General features: G+C 37.4%; 2 protein-coding genes across 5 annotated transcripts in view; one reads left to right on the top strand and one right to left on the bottom strand.

The window, feature by feature from the left end:
• The window catches only part of SERINC5 (serine incorporator 5), a 196,505-nt gene extending 189,115 nt beyond the window's left edge, over positions 1 to 7,390 (bottom strand). The window contains exon 1 of one of the 2 annotated variants that reach the window (XM_082624089.1): positions 7,307 to 7,390. The gene's annotated coding sequence lies outside the window, so the exon portion shown is untranslated. The remainder of the gene's footprint in view (positions 1 to 7,306) is intronic. The other variant, XM_082624090.1, reaches the window with a different exon arrangement.
• Positions 6,850 to 21,044, top strand: part of ZFYVE16 (zinc finger FYVE-type containing 16) — a 55,582-nt gene continuing 41,387 nt past the window's right edge. For 2 of the 3 annotated variants that reach the window (XM_082624086.1, XM_082624084.1), the window contains exon 1: positions 7,328 to 7,412. The gene's annotated coding sequence lies outside the window, so the exon portion shown is untranslated. Of the gene's footprint in view, positions 7,139 to 7,327; positions 7,413 to 21,044 lie in introns of those variants that run through there. The other variant, XM_082624085.1, reaches the window with a different exon arrangement.

Raw genomic sequence — 21,044 nt, 5'->3', positions numbered from 1 at the left:
GGGAACTTTAGTAGACATCAATCAATCTCAATATGTTGACCTTATTTGGATTTTGATTCACACAAGCTATTTAAAAATGATGACATTTATGAAACAATTGGAAATATAGACAGCAATCCTTAAATATTTGACATTATTGAAGAATTACTGTTAAATTTTTCAGGTGTAATAATGGTATTATTAATATATTTTTGTGAAGAGCTATTTTATTTTAGAAATACATACTGAAATATTTATGAATGAAATGATATGACATGAGATTTTCTTCAAAATAATAAGGTTGGGTAAGGCTATAGATAAAACAAAGTTATTCATATTGAAGTAAGATACTAATATTGGATAGAAAAGGATTTCATTGCATTATTATTTCTACTTTGTAAAGTGCTTATCTTTTAAATATACGTGTAGAAAAAATTTAGAGATGAAAAGATATGATAAATATAGCAGAGGGAGGAACACTCCCAAACACATTCTATTCTATGAGGCCACCATCACCCTGATACCAAAACCAGACAAAGATGTCACAAAAAAAGAAAACTACAGGCCAATATCACTGACAAACATAGATGCAAAAATCCTCAACAAAATACTAGCAAACAGAATCCAACAGCACATTAAAAGGATCATACACCATGATCAAGTGGGGTTTATCCCAGGAATGCAAAGATGCTTCAGTATACACAAATCAATCAATGTGATAAACCTGATTAACAAATTGAAGGAGAAAAACCATATGATCATCTCAAGAGATGCAGAAAAAGCTTTCAACAAAGTTCAACACCCATTTATGATAAAAACTCTCCAGAAAGTCAGCATACAGGGAACCTACCTCAACCTACCTCATAATAAAGGCCATATATGACAAACCCACAGCCAACATCGTTCTCAATGGTGAAAAACTGAAACCATTTCCTCTAAGCTCAGGAACAAGACAAGGCTGCCCACTCTCACCACTATTATCCAATATAGTTTTGGAATTTTTAGCCATGGCAATCACAGAAGAAAAAGAAATAAAAGGAATCCAAATCAGAAAAGAAGAAGTAAAACTGTCACTGCAGTTTTACTTTATTTGCAGATGACATGATACTATATGTGGAGAATCCTAAAGATGCTACCAGAAAACTACTAGAGCTAATCAATGAATTTGGTAAAGTAGCAGGATACAAAAGTAATGCACAGAAATCTCTGGCATTCCTATACACTAATGATGAAAAATCTGAAAGAGAAATTAAGGAAGCACTCCCATTTACCATTGCAACAAAAAGAATAAAATACCTAGGAATAAACCCACCTACGGAGACAAAAGACTGGTATTCAGAAAACTATAAGACACTGATGAAAGAAATTAAAGATGATACCAACAGATGGAGAGATATACCATGTTCTTGCATTGGAAGAATCAACATTGTGAAAATGACTCTACTACACAAAGCAATCTACAGATTCAATGCAATCCCTATCAAACTACCAATGGCATTTTTCACAGAACTAGAACAAAAAATTTCACAATTTGTATGGCAACACAAAAGACCCCAAATAGCAAAAGCAATCTTGAGAAAGAAAAATGGAGTTGGAGGAATCAGGCTCCAGGACTTCAGACTATACTACAAAGCTACAGTAAACAAGACAGTATGGTACTGGCACAAAGACAGAAATATAGATCAATGGAACAGGATAAAAAGCCCAGAGATAAACCCACGCACATATGGTCACCTTATTTTTGATAAAGGAGGCAAGAATATACAATGGAGAAAAGACAGCCTCTTCAATAAGTGGTGCTGGGAAAGCTGGATAGCCACATGTAAAAGAATGAAATTAGAACACTCCCTAAATGGATTAAAGACCTAAATGTAAGGCCAGACACTATAAAACTCTTAGACGAAAACATAGGCAGAACACTCTATGACATAAATCACAGCAAGATCCTTTTTGACCCACCTCCTAGAGAAATGGAAATAAAACAAAAAATAAACAAATGGGACCTAATGAAACTTAAAAGCTTTTGCATAGCAAAGGAAACCTAAACAAGATGAAAAGACAACACTCAGAATGGGAGAAAATATTTTCAAATGAAGCAACCGACAAAGGATTAGCCTCCAAAATTTACGAGCAGCTCACGCAGCTCAATATCAAAAAAACAAACAACCCAATCCAAAAATGGGCAGAAGATCTAAATAGACATTTCTCCAAAGAAGATATACAGATTGTCAACAAACACATGAAAGGATGCTCAACATCACTAATCATTAGAGATATGCAAATCAAAACTACAATGATGTTATCACCTCACACCGGTCAGCATGGCCATCATCAAAAAATCTACAAACAATAAATGCTGGAGAGGGTGTGGAAAAAGGCAACCCACTTACACTGTTGGTGGGAATGTAAATTGATACAGCCACGATGGAGAACAGTATGGAGGTTCCTTAAAAAACTAAAAATAGAACTACCATAACACCTAGCAATCCCACTACTGGCCATATACAATGAGAAAACCATAATTGAAAAAGAGTCATGTACCACAATGTTCATTGCAGCTCTATTTAAATAGCTAGGACATGGAAGCAACCTAAGTGTCCATCGACAGATGAATGGATAAAGAAGATGTGGCACATATATACAATGGAATATTACTCAGCCATAAAAAGAAACAAAATTGAGTTATTTGTAGTGAGGTGGATGGACCTAGAGACTGTCATACAGAGTGAAGTAAGTCAGAAAGAGATAAACAAATACTGTATGCTAACACATATATATGGAATCTAAAAAAAAAAAAAAGTGTTCTGAAGAACCTAGGGGCAGGACAGGAATAAAGACACAGATGTAGAGAATGGACTTGAGGACACAGGGAGGGGGGAAGTGTAAGCTGGGTCGAAGTGAGAGAGTGGGCTGGACTTATATACACTACCAAATGTAAAATAGATAGATAGTGGGAAGCAGACGCATAGCACAGGGAGATCAGCTTGGTGCTCTGTGACCGCCTAGAGGGGTGGGATAGGGAGGATGGGAGGGAGACACAAGAGGGAGGAGATATAGGGATATATGTATATGTATAGCTGATTCACTTTGTTATACAGCAGAAACTAACACACCATTGTAAAGCAATTATACTCCAATAAAGATGTTAAAAAAAAAAGATAAGATAAATGAGATTCTCCTCAAAATAATTCAGTTGTGGGGGGAGGGATAGAGTGGGTGAGTTTATAGGTAAAATAAGATCTGTGACCATGAATTGATTTTGAATCTGAGAGTTCTATTGCACTAGTCTCTGTACTTTTATGTGATTGATGTTTTTCATTAAAAAAAAGTAAAAAAAATTAACTATCATTCTTAGTAGTAGTAGAGGTTAAACATGTGTTTACAACAAAATGTATTTACCTGGTAAATCATAATAATTGTAAGTACAGAATAATTTATTTGTGAAGGCAAAACATTGGGAAACGATGCTGCCGTAAATAGCGTCATTGAGACACCACCCTGGTATATGGCTCAGAATAGCACGCCCAAATCTCAGAGACATAAAACAAAGTTTATCTGCCGTGACAGGCTAAGTAAACTATGTTGCAGTAACAAATTACCCCCAAATCTCAGTGGCATATAACAACAAGGTTTATTTCTTGTTCTAGAAGTGCTCTGGAATCCCTCAAGAACTCACACTAATGGAGTGGCCACGGTATCAAGTCTGGTCTATTGCTGTGCCAGAGGGAAAGGAGGCTCTGGAGTGCCTCACATTGATAAGTAAAATATCCAGTCTAGAAAGACACGTGTTACTTCTCACAGTTCATTTGCCTCAATCAGTCACTTGGCCCTATTCAACCACAAGGGGGCCAGAAGATACCCTGCCATCACAGGCCCAGAAGAGAGAAGAACTAGAAATATTTGGCAAAGAAATCTGACCCCCCTCAACAAGAGAACCCATGTCATGATGCTGAAGCTGTATCAAACCTGAGCCCCGGGGACTTCCCTGGTGGGGTAGTGGTTAAGAATCCACCTGCCAATGCAGGGGACATGGGTTCGAGTCCTGGTCCGGGAAGATCCCTCATGCTGCGGAACAACTAAGCCCGTGCGCTACAACTACTGAGCCTGCGAGGCACAACTACTGAAGCCCGTGCGCCTAGAGCCCGTGTTCCACAACAAGAGAAGCCACCGCAATGAGAAGCCCGCACACCGCAACGAAGAGTAGCCCCCGTTCGCCACAACTAGAGAAAGCCCACGCAGCAACGAAGATCCAACGCAGCCAAAAATACATAAATAAATAAATGTATTAAAAACAAAACAAAACAAAACATGTGCCCTGGGAATCACTGTACCTTGCACCACCTCTAAGACAGTATCCAGACACAAGTGCTCCTCAATCCTTTCGGGTATATTTCTCTCTGATGACTCACAGTCATGCAATATATTGTATGCAGAGATTGCATAATGAATATAAGATAATTGGTTGGGTCAATTACGAATTCAGCAATACTTTTAAAAAGGAATCATTCCATTTTTCCTCTTGGATTATTAAAGTAATATGTTCTCATTACAAAAAAACTTGGAAAATATGGAACACTTGAAAGAAGAGGGAGAAATCACTCATAATTTCACCTTCCAAAAATAGAGTTAATATTTTAGTGGAATTCCTTCCAAACTGTTCCTATGCATTTTTAAAAACTAGTTCGCACGGTCACCAAAACTATAACCATTTCTTCATTGGTGACTTTGTTCCAAATAGCTGATCCAATTGGCCCTAGACCAGCAGACAATTTTTTACAAAGCTGTTTCAGCTCTTTTCCTTGTAACATGGGTGTTTTAGCATGGTTATATATCACTTAAATGCAGATGGGTAACTAACAGTTGCATGTCACATTCTGTATTTTGGAGCAATGAATCCCTAGTTCTAAAACTGCTTGTTAGTCTCAGACCAGCCATGAAACAAATGAATAATTGTAATAGTTATTTTCATTTGCTTCTGGTATTTTCTCCACCCAGTTTACTTATGAAAAGGGAACAGCTTTGGAAGTTCATATTACAATGGAATTTAAGCCTCTTAAAATCATCAGAATCCTGGTTACCTTTCAAAATAATAAAAACTGCTGATGATCCAAGTGATGACTAGTTAGTCTAAGGAATAAATTGACCAAGTATGTTATAACTAGGATGATGACTTTCCCCAAGTCCAGAAAACATTTAGTTATAAAGAGGATCTTTAGGTAAAAGATGATACATTGAATATTTCAGTAATATTACTCAACTTTTGCCAAGGACTCTTTTTCCTTAATATTTTATCTGACATTGCATTTGATGTGTAGCTTTCTTCTTTATTTCAACCAACAAAGGAAATCACAGAAAATTTGACCAAGAATCTACACAAAGCTCTTGTAATTTTACTATACTGCAGCAATCTCTCAGCTATTTATGTTAATAAATAAAAGAATGACACAGTGGATTGTGAACTTCTTCAGGGCAAAAATCATAAATTATCCATCGTTACAGTCCTTACAACTCCTAGCATAATGCACTGTATAGAGGAAACACCCATAAACAAATAAATGTGATACAAAGTACAATTTATATGTGAAAGGTAATTGGGTTTCGGTACCTTATTTATTTTCCTTATTGTTACTCACCTAAATCTTTGTATTCTGAAATATCTCCTTATAATTTCCAAAACAGAAGTTACGGAATTAGGTCATGTGAACATTTCTTGATATGATTTGACAAGTAACTTTCCAAAATCTTTGTCTTAATTTATATCCCCAACAGGGTATGAGTGCTCATTTCATTCTACCCTCACCAATGGAGTCTATACACAATGTAAACAAACTAATTAGATCCATGGGAAATAATACCTCTTTTGTCTTCTTTTCATTATTAATGAGTTTGAACATTAGTAAAATATGCAGTAGGCATTTAAATTCCTTATTTTGTGAATTGACTGTTCATGTATATACTTTTCTCATTTACCTGTTTAAGGTCTTAGTGTTTCCTATTTCTAGTCTTTGTCCTCACACTGTGCAATATAAATACTTCTATCTCAAATATGTACTTGTATACATGCATCTTTGCTGTAAGACTGTGTTTCTATAAGGGTAGTGACCCCATTTTATTTATCTGTGAGCAACACCGGACACATAGTAGAGAAAATGCATACTGTTCTTCGTAGGATTATTCTTAGGACTAAATGAGATGACCTAACCAAAGCATTTAACACAGTGTATGTCACATAGCAGATGCTCAATAAATTATTTTAAGCAATCAATACAAGTTTCACCGTTGAACTAAAGCCACACCATTTCATTTCAGAATTTGGGGAAATCAAGATGAAGTATGTTTGAAAGATCAGTAACCATGCTTGTCCAATTTGCATATTTGGGATTTGAACGCTGATTCTCAAATCTTTCACCGCAAATTACATCAGACTTACATATTCCTGAGATACTAAAACTCTTGAACTTTTTGAAAGAGCAGTATGAATTCTGAACCAGTAAAACCTTTTGGCAACCGACGGATTCTTTTCCCCAGTCTGTAATACCCTGACCTCACACAGATGTCTCTTCTTCCCTCATTTAAGTTTATAGGAAACTTGTGGTGAACACAGTAAAGCTCAAACAAGCACAAATATACATCACATGATTGACATTTACTTCTCCGGATGAGTTAGCTTTTGTTTTCAGACAGGGGAGGCAGCTGTTCTCGCGGCCACTGTCAGAAAAGCAGAACTAAAGCAAGGAGAGGCAAAGGCAGAGCCCTCGGGAATGGCCAGTCGGCTGGAGGGCTTAAGGCTTGTTAGGGGGGTAGGAGCATTTTGGTTGCTGCCAGGGTGTGAGGGGGAGGGGGGCTGCGGGTGGTTGCAAAACCAGCCCAAAGCAAAAAAAGTGAGTTTTTTTCCGGGAAGACAGCAGCGCTGGGGGGAGCAGGCCGCGCTGGCTGCCCAGCAGGCGGGTGTGTCCAGTACAGGCCGCAGGACGCCGGAGGCTGGGGGCGGGGGAAGCTGCGTCTAGGTCAGCGAAGGGCAGAGGAAGCCGGACCCGGACGCAGTCGCCTCCCGATCCCGGCTCCAAGGCTTCTAGTGGGAAACCGAGTCCCGACCTACGGCCGATCTTCAGGAGCCCCAGTCACCCCAGTCACCCCAAAACCTCCTCAGGCCTTTCCGGTAAGAAACCCGGCGTCCGGGGCTTAGAACGGGCATGGCAGCGCGCAGGCGCCTCGTGAGCGGGGAGGCCGCGGACGCAGAAGGAGGGGGCGTGTGAGGCACAGAAAGCCTTCTCTGCGCCTGCGCTGTCTGCTCTCCCTAGGTCGCGGGGGTAGGGGGGCAACAAACCTTGAGCCGACATCGCGCACACCCTGGATTCCCGGCCGGGGTCGCTCTTCACTCCTTAACGCGGCGTCTCGTCAAGCCTCACAGAGCTCCGCAGGGGTTTGGAGAGGTAAGAGCCCCCTGGAACAGGCGTCTTGGCCTCTCCTCACCCCTGCTGCCCTCGGGGAGGGGGCGGGGTGACCAATGGTCGCGCTGCCCTAGGCGCAGGGTCTGGCCCTCCTGTTCCTCCAGGCGCTGAGCCTTGAGCCCCCGACCCATTCCTTTTCCGAGCCCCCCTGAGCTGGCTGGGAAATAAGGACTCTCAAACCTCGAGGCTCCTCGGTAAAGCCTGTTGGGCCGGACCAGGCCAGGATGGCAATCACGGCCGCTGTTTGCCGGGTCCCACCCACCCGGGCCTCCCGGAGTGCTGGGCGCTGCGGGGGGAGCAACCCCCGGGCCGCGGCGGATGGAGGGAGAAGAGCCCCCAGGGCCGCCTGTCCCTCCAGGGAAGGGGCTGAGCCTGCAGGAGGGGCTGTCGCTCCCGAGGAGTGAGTGGTAGCCTCTGCGCTGAAATGACTCTGCCCCCGCAGAGGAATCTGTCATCGCCGCCCGTGCTCTAGCAAAGCCCATTCTCGCACCGATGCATTTGCTCATCGTTTTAGACCAGAAGGACGCGCTAGTGTCCCTTCGTCTACCTTTTCTTTAGTACCTTTGAAAAATGATAAAAGATGATCTAACTTTTAAACTATAAACTTATTTGTACTACCGTGACTGCATGATATTATATACCAGGCTAAGGGAGTTCTTGTTAGTTTGACTCGTGTGGAAACCAGTCCATACATTTGATAACTTAATATTTTTCCTTTAATAAAATAGGCAGTTTGTTGATCGAATTAGGTTCCTTAATTTATTATTTTGAGCTTGTCTTTTGAATTGGCACAAGTTCAGTGGTTTGATCTAGTAGAACTATATATAATTTTTCACCTAATTTCTTCCCTTTTTTCTCCTCTGGATATTAAACCGCATGTTTAGTGTAAAAAAATTAGATATAATAAAGAATAAGGAAAAATAATCAACTTTAATTCCACATTTAAAGGTAATCAACAATAGTTAATTTTGACTTTTCACCTGAGTCTTTTTTTTTTCCGGTGGCATTTTCTTAATTGAAATAATGAGATTTTATATACAGTTGGATTGCCTGCTTTTCTTGCTTAAAATTATATTTTAAGCATTTCCTCATGTTTTTAAAAAGCTTCACAGACATGACTTTATGATTTTTGATTACACAACTGATACATGAGCAAAGTGTCTTTTGAAACAGTTACATTACAGATAAAAATAAATTCCCTTTTAATTATCATCCCCAGTTATAATATTACATAATATGATGGTATTACAGTTTATTTAATCCAGTGGGTCTCAGGATCCCTTTATACACTTAAAAATTATCGAGGACTAGAAGAGTTTTTGTTTTCTAATGCAGTATATATATACCATTTTAGAAATTAAAACTCAGAAAATTAAAAAAATTTTACTTATTCATTTAAAAATAACAATAACCCATTATATATTGAATTAAATTATATTGTTTAAAGTAACTATTTTTTAAAAAAAATTTAGTGAGAAAGATGGCATTGTTTTACATTTTTTGTAGATCACTTTAATGTCTGGCTTTATAGGAGACGGCTAAATTCTCATATTTGCTTTGCCCTTCAGTCTGGTGCGCTACCTTGTTTAAACTGAAGCATATTAAGAAAATCCATCCTTGCACAGATCGGTATTTGGAACAGGAAGGCCCTCACCCTCCGAAAGCTCCTGGGGTCTTTAGGGGTCCTCAGACCACAGTTTTAAAAAGCTGACTTAATCATTCTTGTATTGATGAGCTGTTAGGTTCTTTGCAATTTTCACTATTACAAACATTGCAACATTGAAATTTCTTTATAATGTGTTCTTGAGCCTCAGTACTAGTGTTTCTCTAGAAGTGGAATTGCTAGGTCATAGAGTATATATTTAAAAAAAAAAGTTTTGATAGACATAAACATCACTTATGATGCCTACATAATTTTCTGTCCTAATATCAGAGTTTAGATTGTTTCAATTAATGATTTGGCAAAATATCTTTGCATATTTTCAGTTGTTTTGGATTATTGTCTTGAATTTATGAAATGAGAATCATTAGATCAAATGTTAGGAATCTTTTTGAATCGATTGATGCATATTATCACATTGTTCCCCTGAGTGAGTATACCAGTTTATTTCCTATCAGCCGTGTCTGAGATGCTCTTTTTATCAAACACTTACCAACATTGAGTACTTTTATTATTAAAAAGATCATAGTCTGATCTAGTAGGCAGTGAATGGTATGTATTCTGATTTGTGTTACTTCAGTAATGCAGGTTGTACATTGAATGTTTTTTCATAATCTTACTAGTTATCTGTTCATATTGTTTGCCCATTTATGGTCCAGTGTCCAAGTGTTTTTCTAACAGATTTGTATTATCTTTTTACATTATAAGGATACATGCTATCATTTTTTTTTTTTTTTTTTTTTTTTTTTTTGCGGTACGCGGGCCTCTCACTGCTGTGGCCTCTCCCGTTGCAGAGCACAGGCTCCGGACGCGCAGGCTCAGAGGCCATGGCTCACGGGCACAGCCGCTCCGCGGCATGTGGGATCTTCCCGGACCGGGGCACGAACCCGTGTCCCCTGCATCGGCAGGCGGACTCTCAACCACTGCGCCACCAGGGAAGCCCGCTATCATTTTTTTGAAAGAAAGGAACAAAATTATCTTTTTTCCTGTTTATAGAAGTAGTATATTTTTGTTTAAAAAATACTATAAGAACATGTAATATAGATGTTATGCTTACATAATCTCAGACACCATTATGAATAGTTTGGTGTTTGCTCCTCTGTATTTCTTTTTCTTGTGACTTTGCTAATACTTCAATTTTTTTTTACAACTTATCTGTAAAAATTGATTTGTACTATGCATGAAGTTTTACAATTTGATTTTTTTGTCTTTTAGCATTATATATTGGATATTTTTTCATGGAAGTACATAGAACTATGGGCAAAGTTTTTTCAGAGTGGCTTTAGGAACACCAATTGTGACCTTTAGTTATCTGATGTCAGGCTCCTGTCCTCTTCTATATTCTCTTCCTAGGTGATTTCATCTATTAACAGCTATGTGCTGCCAATTCCCAAATCTTTATCTATCTCAGACTTCTCTCCTGCATTCCAGATCCTTACATTCAACTGCCTATCGGACATCTCCCCCAGGATGTTCTCAAGGTACTTCAAACACCAGTCCAAACGTGAACTCGTGTTTTCCCTCAGTCCTGCTCCTCTTTGTATTTCCTGTTATGGTCAGTGCTACCTCCGTCTACCCAGTCACTTGCGATGGCAACCTGGCAGTAATCCTAGCTTTCTCCCTTGCTTTCACTCCCCAAAAGTTCCCATTCTTTAGCCGCTTTTATATGTTTCCTTTCCATCTGCCCTGTCTCAGTTCAGGCCCTCATCATCTCTCACCTTAACCATTTTAGGAGTCTCCTTACTATTGGTTTTGTTGTTTTCTGACAGATCTTCCATGTTGTTGCCAATTTGGTTTTACTCATGAAGAGATTTTTAAAAATCATTTTTGCAGAGTAAATATTGTAAATATTTGTTTATAAAATTATGAATACATAAATGGCCAAGTGAGTAAAGATACTACCTAAAACAAGTTATTATATGCACACATAAATAAACTTCCTTAGAATAGGGAGTATATCTTGCATTTCTTTTGTGTCTTCTGTACAAGGGTAGATTACTGGCACAATAAGTAAATCTTGATTGAAATGGGAAGTATGTGCAGTTTAATAAGATTTCATGTCAAAAGAGTTCAATGTCATACCTTTTACAAATTGTTAGATTATATTATTAATTATCCTACCTTGTTTTGTATCTTTTAGGTGACTCAAAGAACATAATACTTAGTAGTACATTGCTATTTAGATAGAAATACTGCTTAAGTAGATATTATTTAATAAATTCTATAATTTTTAAGAAAAATTATTGGGCTTTTTCTAATAAGAACTTTCTACACCTTTGAGTTCTGTGCTTTATTTTTCTAAAATACATTTTGTATTCATAGTTCCTTTATTACTTTTTGCTATTTATTTTAAGGTAATGTTTATGTTTATCAAAGGGATACCTGTACATAATTTAAAGAGTCAAATAATCCTGCAAGACTTACAGTGAAAAACAATAGCCCTCTGCCCTCATCCTTCTCTCCCTGAATCCCACTCTACAGAAGCAGCTTTTCGAAGTGTTCCTCATTGGAATCACAAACACAGAAAATAACTTGAGTAACTATTTTCTCAGTTCCCCCAAGGGTGATTTATAACTACAGTAGACCCTTGTACAACACGAGTTTGAGCTGCAGGTCCACTTATACGCAGATTTTTTTCCAGTAGTAACTAAATACTACAGTACTACACCATCCTGCTTGGTTGAACCCATGGATACAGACAGGAATCTCACATACTGAGGAACTGTGGATACAGAGGGCTGACTGTAAGTTATATAGGACTTCGTGAAGAGTCAGCACCCCATTGTTCAAGGGTCAACTGCCGTAACACTTCAGATGCATAGGAGAAATGTTAATTCATTATGTAAAGTGGATGTCTTAGGGGCATTAAGGCTTAATTCTCTCACAGAACCCTTACTGAGAAAGGCTGCCCCACAGTCAGCAACTATTCAACTCTTTCACCTCTAGGTTTTTAAATAACCTGCTCTCATATACAGCTATTTCTCCTGCCTACCCCCATCCTACCATAGTTTTAGACGTTATTTACCAATTTCCCATTATAGAAGATGGAAATTTATGTTTGTTACACCAGCCTCCACGTTTAAATACTGTACTTCTCTCCTCCTTTACATGTGCAAATTAGTTATATATTAATTTTTAGTGAAATTATTATTTAGTGTTTGCATCATTTATGTAAATATTGTGTACAGCTGAGCCAGGTAGTATATTGTGATGATACTTCCTTTCTTATATAATTCTGTGTTTTTCCTAGAGTTAATAATCATGTTGGTTTTTTAATATATCTTTTCATATCTTTTATTTAATCTATTAACAATCTTTCAGGCAAGATGTGTAAATCTTCTGTTGGTAGATTCACACACATCAGATAATCTGTTTGTTTATTTTGCAACATCTTTCCTGTAATTGTCTGTCACCCTGCCTCCATCTTGATGGGTTGCTCTCTAGGCCTGTTGTACAGCTATCTTCCTGAAGTGTCCTTTTATGCTCATCTGTGAATTTCATTTTTCTCTCCCTTGTGTGGGATAACCTGTTTCCAGGATGTCAGGTCTTTTTTCTTTCTTGGTGTCGCCTTCATGTTGGCAAAGTACATCTTCTAGTAGTTTCCTGAGAAAGACTGAATGGGAGGCAAATTTTGACATACCTCCTTCATTATGTGTGTGCATGTATGTGCACATGCATTTCCTTACTTTCCAGCATTATAAGATACTCCATGCTCATCTTGTATGTTTCCTGTCCCAGTCTTAACAATCAGCAATTTCCCCAAGGAGCCTTGGTTCCTTTTGTTGGAGAAACCAAGATCTGGGCACTAGTGTGCTTGTTGCCACTAAGACGTCTTGCTTTTAGGCCCTTTCAGCTGATGGAGCAAGAGATATGGTTTATGCTAATATCTATAAATATTTCAAATAAAAAATTATTACAAATGTGTAACCATCTGTGTCCATATTAAGCTAAACATGAATTTATACTGATGTCTCCAACTCAAATTCATTACCACATGGATCATTCTAGCTTCCTCCCCTTGCTTATATATAACCTTCCCCTCCAAAAGTGGAAACCTCCCTGCCACCATCAGCCATCCATTTATTTAATTTCATTTCTAGCATATGTGTATGATGGTTTCAGAATTAACCCATACCCCCAGGAGAAACAACTCTATCAACTAGAGTACACTGCTTGTGTTGCCTTTAGACTCCACTTACTTCCAAAGGTAGAACTTTATTTGTCCACCCCCTTCAGCACGGTTGTTTTATACATTTGTAATGCATTTAGACTTTTTTTTTCACATTCTGCATTCCATCTGAGTGCCCCAACCTTCTAAATATTTTTAAAAATTTGCGTACATTGAGGTTATTCTTTGTGTTATAAAGTTGTATGGGTACTAACAAATGCTTGATGTCTTGTATTCACCATTATAGTATTATACAGAATAGTTTCACCACAAGATCCACTTTGCTTTACCTGTTCAGTCCTCCCCTACTCCAAAGCACTGGCAATCACTGATGTGTGTACTGTCACTCTAGTTTTACCCATTCCAGAATGTCATAAAATTAGAATTGTATAGTATAGAGATTTTTTAGACTGCTTTCTTTCACTTAGCAATATCCATTTAAGATTCATCCATCTTTTTGTGGCTTGATGGTACATTTCTTTATATCACTGAATAATATTCCATTGCATGGATGTACCAGAGTTTATTTAGCCATTCACTTACTGAAGGACATCTTGGATGCTTCCACATTTTGGCAATTATGAGTAAAGCTGCTATAAACATTCACATCTCAGTTCTTGTGTGGACATAAATCTTTAAATCAGTTGGGTAAATACCCAGTATTATGATTGCTGGTTCTTATGGTAAGACTATGTTTAGTTTTGTGAGAGACTGCCAAGGTGTTTTCCAAAGTGGCTGTACCATGTTGCATTCATATCAGCAATAAATGAGAGTTCCTGCTGTTTGGCATCCTTGGGCATTTGGTATTGTCAGTTTTTTGGATTTCAGCCATTGTAATAGATAGGTAGTGGCATCTCATTATTTTAATCTGTAGTTCTCTAAAGATAAATGATATTGAGCATTTTATCATATGCTTATTTGCAAATTTTATATCTTTTTAAATTTTTATTTTATATTAGAGTATAGTTGACTACCAGTGTTGTGTTAGTTTCAGGTGTACAGCAGAGTGATTCAGTTATACATATACATGTATCCATTCTTTTTAAAATTCTTTTCCCATTTAGGTTATTATAGAGTATTGAGCACAGTTCCCTATGCTATACAGTAGATCCTTGTTGGGCAAACTTTATATCTTCTTTGGAGAGGTATCTGTTCAGAACTTTTGCCCATTTTTTAACTGGATTGTTGTCTAATTATTGAATTTTAAGAGTTTTTTGAGGACTTCGGACACAAGTCCTTTATCAGTTATGTGTTTTGCAAATATTATCTCTCACTCTGTGGCTTGTCTTCTCATTTTCTTAACAGTGTCTTTTTCAAAGCAGATGTTTTTTTTAACTTCAATAATGTCCAACTTATCAATTTTTTTCTTTCATGTCTCATGCCATTGGTGTTATATTTAAAAATTCATCACCAACCCAAGGTTATATAGATTTCCTCTTATGCTTTTTCAAGAAGTTTTTAGAATATTGCATTTTATATTTAGTCTCATCCATTTTATTTTTAATTTATTTCTTCTTCCAGTTTCATTGAGATAAAACTGACATACAGCACTATATAAGTTTAAGGTGTACAGCATAATGATTTGACTTACATACATCATGAAATGATTACCAGAGTAAGTTTCATGAACATCCTTTATCTCATATAGATACAAAATTAAAAAATAGAAAAATTTTTTCTCCTTGTTATGAGAACTCTTAGGGCTTACTGTCAACAACTTTCATATATAACATACATCAATGTTAATTATATTTATCATGTTGTACATTACATCGCTAGTACTTATTTATCCTATAACTGATGTTTGTACCTTTTGCTACCTTCATCCAGTTCCCCCTCCCTCCACCCCCTGCCTCTGGTAACCACAAATCTGATCTTTTTTTCTGAGTTTGTTTGTTTGCTTTTGAAGTATAAATGATCTACAATACTATTTTAGTTCCTGGTACACAACATAGTGATTTGATATTTCTATACATTTCAAAATGATCACCACAGTAACTCTAGTTACCATCTGTCACCATACAAAGATATTAAATAATTATTGACTGTATTCCCCACACTGTACATTTCATACCCATGACTTATTTATTTTGTAACTGGAAGTTTGTACCTCTTAGTCTCCCTCATCTAGTTCTCTCTTCCCCCCATCACCCTTGCCTCTGGCAAGGGGGATTTGTTCTTTATATATATGACTCTTTCTCTTTTGTTGAGTTTGTTCATTTGTTTTTTAGATTGTACATATAAGTGAAATCATATAGTAATTGTCTTTCTCTGTTTGACTTATTTCACTTAGCATAATACCCTCTAGGTCCATCCATGTTGTTACAGATGGCAGTTTTGCCATTTTATTTCCATATGTCTTTGTTCTCTTTGGGTTGATCTTGTTTGGGACTCTCTGTGATTCCTTGATTCTGTGGGTTCTGAATGTCTGTTTCCTTTCCCAGGTTAGGGACGTTTTCAGCTATTATGTCTTCAAATATGTTCTCTGCCCCTTTCTCTCTCTCTTCTCCTTCTGGAACTCCTATAATGCAAAGTTAGTACACTTGATGTTGTCTTAGAGGTCTCTTAAGCTGTCCTCTTTATTTTTTTTTTAATTCTTTTTTTCTTTTCCTGTTCAGCTTGAGTGATTTCTACTACTCTGTCTTCTAGTTCGCTGATCTGTTCCTCTCTATCATCTAGTCTACTGATGATTCCTTCTGGAGTATTTTTTTTCTTTCAGTTATTGTATTCTTCAACTCCATTTGGTTCTTTATATTTTCTAATTCTTTGTTGGAAACTTCCAACTTCTCACTGTGTTCATCCATTCTTTTCCTGAGTTCTTTGAGCATTTTTATGATCATTACCTTGAACTCTTTATCAAGTGGATTGCTTATCTCCACTTAGTTCTTCTTCTGGGGTTTTATCTCGTTTCTTCATTTGGAACATATTCCTGTTTCCTCATTTGCCTAATTCTCTGTTTTTATTTCTGTGTATTTGGTAGGTTGGGTATGCTTCCTGATCTTGGAGAAATGACCTTATGTAGAAGATGTCCTATGATGCCCAGCAGCATACTCCCCTCTCATCCCCAGACCTATCTGCTCTAGGGAGTGCCCTCTAGGTGGACTGCATGGGCCCTTCTGTTTTGTTGAGGTGACTGCTGTGGGCATCCTGGTAGGTGTGGCTGACCCCTTGTCTGGTTTGGTTGCCAGGCCCTGAGTAGTGTGAAGACTGCTGGCTGCTGGTGGCAGGGCCAGGTCCTGACATGGCTGGCTGCATGGCCTGTGGTGTCCCAGTCCTGATGCTAGACTGCTTGTGGGAAGGGCTGGGTCATGAGGTGCTTGGGCCAGGACTAGTGCTGGCCATTAGTGGGCGGAGCCAGGTCCAGGGCTGGTTCCTGACATGGTTGGCTATGAGGTCTGGGATGTCCTGGAGCTGATGCTGGCCTGCTGTTGGTTAGGTCCAGATCCCATGGCTGATAAGCCAGAGGGAGGATTCCAAAATGGTTCTTGTCATCACCAGTGTCCTTATGGTAGAATGAGCTCCCCAAAATGACTGCTGCCAGCATCTATGTCCCCAGGGTAAGTCCCAGTTGCCTCCTGCCTCTCCAGGAGTCTCTCTAAGATCAGCAAGTGGGTCTGACCAAATCTCCTTCCAAATTACTGCTTCTGCCCTGGATCTCAGAGCATGTGTGATTTGGTGTGCACACTTTTAAGAGTGAAGGCTCTATTTCCCCCAGCCCTCTGGCTATCCTGAATGTAAGCCCAAAGCCTAATGTTTTAGGAGGCTCATTCTCCTGGTGTAGGACCCCCAGGCTGGGGAACCTGATATGGAGCTTAGGCCCCTTGTTCCTTGGGGAGAACCTCTGAAGTTGTAATTATCCTGCTCCTTATGGATCACCCACCCAAGGGTATATGTCTTGACTGTACCATGTCTCCTACCCATCTTGTTGGGGTTCCTTCTTTATATTAAGTTGTAGAAGATCTTTTCTGCTAGTTCTCCTCATTAGTTGCTCTTTAAGTAGTAATTTTGGTGTGCCCACAGGAGGAGGTGAGCTCACGGTCTTCCTATTCCTCTGTCTTAGCCACTCACCCTCTATTATCCATTTAAAATACATTCTTATGTAAGGTGTAATTCTTGCAGTATTTCATACTTTTCATTATTATTATATTTGTTATGATGATCTGGGATCAGTGATCTTTGATGTTACTACTATAACTTGATGAGGGCCTAGATGACAGTTAGCATTTTTAGCATAAAGAATTTTTTAATTGAGGTGTGTACATTGGTTTTCTTATACATAATAGTATTGCACACAATAAACTATAGTATAGTGTAAATCTTTAAATCATTTGGACAAATACCATATAACTTTTATGTGCACTGGGAAACCAAGAAATTTGTGCAACTCACTTTATTGTGATATTCACTGGTCTGGAACCAAATCTACAATATCTTCAAGGTATCCCTGTATTGTGTTGACTGTTATAGGTCCTTTGCCTCTCCATATACACTTTAGAATCAGTTTCCTGAGTTCTACAAAATAGCTTACTGGGATTTTGATTAGGATTGCACTGAATCTACAGATCAGGTTGGAAGAACTAACATCTTAACAGTATTGTCTCCTTGTCCATGAACACGGACTATATCTCCATTTATTTAGATCTTCTTTGATTTTTTGTCAGCATTTTGTAGTTTTCCACATATAGGTCCTGTATATATTTTATACTTATATCTAAGCATTTAATTTTTGAGGTATATTGTAAAAGCTGTTTTTTAAAATTTCAAATTCCAACTGTTCCTTGCTCATATAGGAAGCATTTGACTTTTGTATATTAACCTTGTATCCTGCATCTTTGCTGTTACACTCACTTTTCCATATTGGAGGATCAGTTTGGGGAGATTTTCTACATTGAAAATCATGTCATCACAAATAAAGACATTTTTATTTCTTCCTTTCCAAACAGTGTACCTTTTATTTCCTTTTCTTATTACACTAGTGAGGGTTTCCGTACTATGTGCAATAGGAGTGGTGAGAGAAGACATCCTTTCCTTGATCCCAGTCTTTGGGGGTAGGGCATCTAGTTTCTCATCACTAAGTATATTGTGTAATGGTAGCTGTAGGTATTTTGTGGACATTCTTCATCAAACTGAAGAAGTTCCCCTCTACTCATAATTTGCTGAGAGCTTTTATCATGAGTAAGTATTGGGTCTTGTCAAATGCTTTTTCTTTTGCATCAGTTCATATGATTATATGATAATTTTTCTTTAGTCTGTTGATGTGGTATATTACATTGATTAATCTTCAAATGTTGAACCTGCCTTGCATACCTGAATAAATCCCACTTGGTTGTTGTGTATAATTTTGTTTATACATCGCTGAATTCAATTTGCTAATATTTTGTTTTGGGTTTTTACTTCTGTGTTCATAAGTTATATTGGTCTGTAGTTTTTCTTTCTTGTAATGTCTTTATCTGTTTTTGGTATTAGAGTAATTCTGGTCTTATAGAATGAGTTAGGAAGTGTTCCCTGTGCTTCTTTTTTCTGGAGGAGACTGTGGGAGATTTGGATCATTTCTTCATTAAATATTTGGTAAAATTCACCAGTGAACCTATCTAGACCTGATGACTTTTTTTGTGGAAGATTATTAATTATTGATTCAGTTTTGTTAATATATATAGGACTGTTCAGGTTGTCTGTTTTTCCTTGTGTGAATTTTGATAGTTTGTGTTTTTCAAGGAATTGGTCCATTTCATCAAAATGATCAAGTTTGGGGGCATAGAATTTTCATAATATTGCTTTATTTTCCTTTAAGTGTCCATGGTATCAGTAGTTATGACCCCTCTTTCACTTCTGATATTGGTTATTTGTATCTCTCTTTTTTTTTAATTAGCCTAGTTTATTTTACTTTTTTCAAAGAAAGAGTTTTTGGTTTCAGTGGCTTTTCTCCATTTCTCTATTTTCCTGTTTTTAATTTCATTGATTTCTGCTCTGATCTTTGTTACCTTTCCTTCTACATACTTTGGGCTTAAGTTGTTCTTTTTCTAGTTTCCCAAGGTGAAAGCTTAGATTATGGATTCTTAGATCTTTCTTTTTTTAATATATGCACTTAATGCTATAAGTGCCCCTTTAAGCACTGCTTTTACTACATTCTGTAAGCCTCACGTGAATTTTAAGATTTCTGTTATCAATTTTCATGATCTTTTTTCTCACATATTCTTTACGTATGGCTTCCTGTTGCTGTTTCATAGTTGCATTGCTTTTTTTTTCCTGAGAATATTAGTTTTTTTGAAGTTTTCTTCTTCCTATATTGTCTCTTCCTCCAGGTTCCTTTTATTGGTTTTGGTGCCTATGTGTTTTCATGTACTTTTGTATATGTATGGTATAAATAAAATTTAAAAATGGAAATAAAAGAATAATATGCTTTAATGAATAGGATGGCATACCATTGTCAATGAGAATTGTTCTGAAGTTTACCTTGTGCTAGCGTAATTATTGTTTCTTTGAAGATGAGATTTTCTCTCTGGCTGTTCTATCTTGGAGTTCAAAAGTTTCACTACAGAGTATTTAACTGTTGATTTCTCTTTACAGTCGACCATTGAACCATGTGAGTGTTGGGGTGCCGATTCTCTGCAAGTCAAAAATTCACATATAGCCTATAGTCAGCCCTCCGTATCCATGGTTCCTCCATATCCATGATTCAACCAACTCTGGAGTTTTGCAGTATTTACTATTGAAAAAAATTCTGCAAATAAGTGAGCTGTGCAGTTCAAAGCCATGTAGTTCAAGGGTCAACTGTATTTATATTGCTTGGTAATGGGTTACCTATATCTGTTGTGTTTTTCATCAGTTCTGGAATTCCTGGCATTATCTTTTCAAGCATACTTGTTCCATGCTCTGTTCTTCTTATGGGGCTCCATTCTCATTCTGTCATCCATGTTTTTTAACTTCTTTTTTCATATTTCTTCTTCCTCATCTCTCTGGGCTACATTTTAGGTTATTTCTTCAGATAGGTCTTCCTGTTTGTTCAATTCTCTTAAGCTCTGTCTAATCTTTTTTAACCCATCTTTAAAGTATCTCATTTTTTCTGAGCCTCGTGTGTCCTCAGTTCATGGTGACCATCATAAGTGGCTCTAGTAAAGCCCTCTCAGTAGTTTATTGTCTTTTATCCTTCATTTCCCACTCCTATTCCTTACTCAGGGCACCATTCAAATGTGTTTAATAATCTATATCTTTTTGTTTGTATATTATTGCAAAATTTGTATAGTTTTATTGTGTTTTACAAAAGTAGCAGTTTGTAACAGACTGGAAGTTTAAAAAAAAAAGTCGTTCACTATCAACTGTTTAAGGAACATTGCTGAAAAGTGTTCCCCCTTCTGGATTTAGCCAGTTGCTTTCTTTTGATATCATTTAACTTGTCCCTCTATCCTTGAATTTCCTGTAAATATGCAGTTAGTGCTAAAAACTTGATTAGATTTGGATTCAGGGTTTTTTTGTGGGTTTTTTTGTTTGTTTTTTTGGGCAGGAATATTTTGTATGTGATTCTATGTCTTCCACATTAATTGATGGTGAAATTGGTCACTGGATTTAGATGTGTTGACCTGATCCCACCATTATAAAGTTCCCCTCAACCTTTCATCTAACAATTTTAACATCCATTGATAGCCATTGCGTAGTCCATTTATTGCTTTAGGGACTATGAAGAAATGATTTTAAAATTTTTAATATCTTTCTGCATTTATCAACTGGAATTCTTATCTAAAGAATTCTTCCTCAGCAACTGTTTTCTTATCCTAAAGTACATTTTGTA

This window comes from Mesoplodon mirus (assembly GCF_964341445.2).
Source record: "Mesoplodon mirus genome assembly, chromosome: 5".
NCBI lineage: Eukaryota > Metazoa > Chordata > Mammalia > Artiodactyla > Ziphiidae > Mesoplodon > Mesoplodon mirus.
This window is presented reverse-complemented; position numbering and strand designations above follow the sequence as displayed.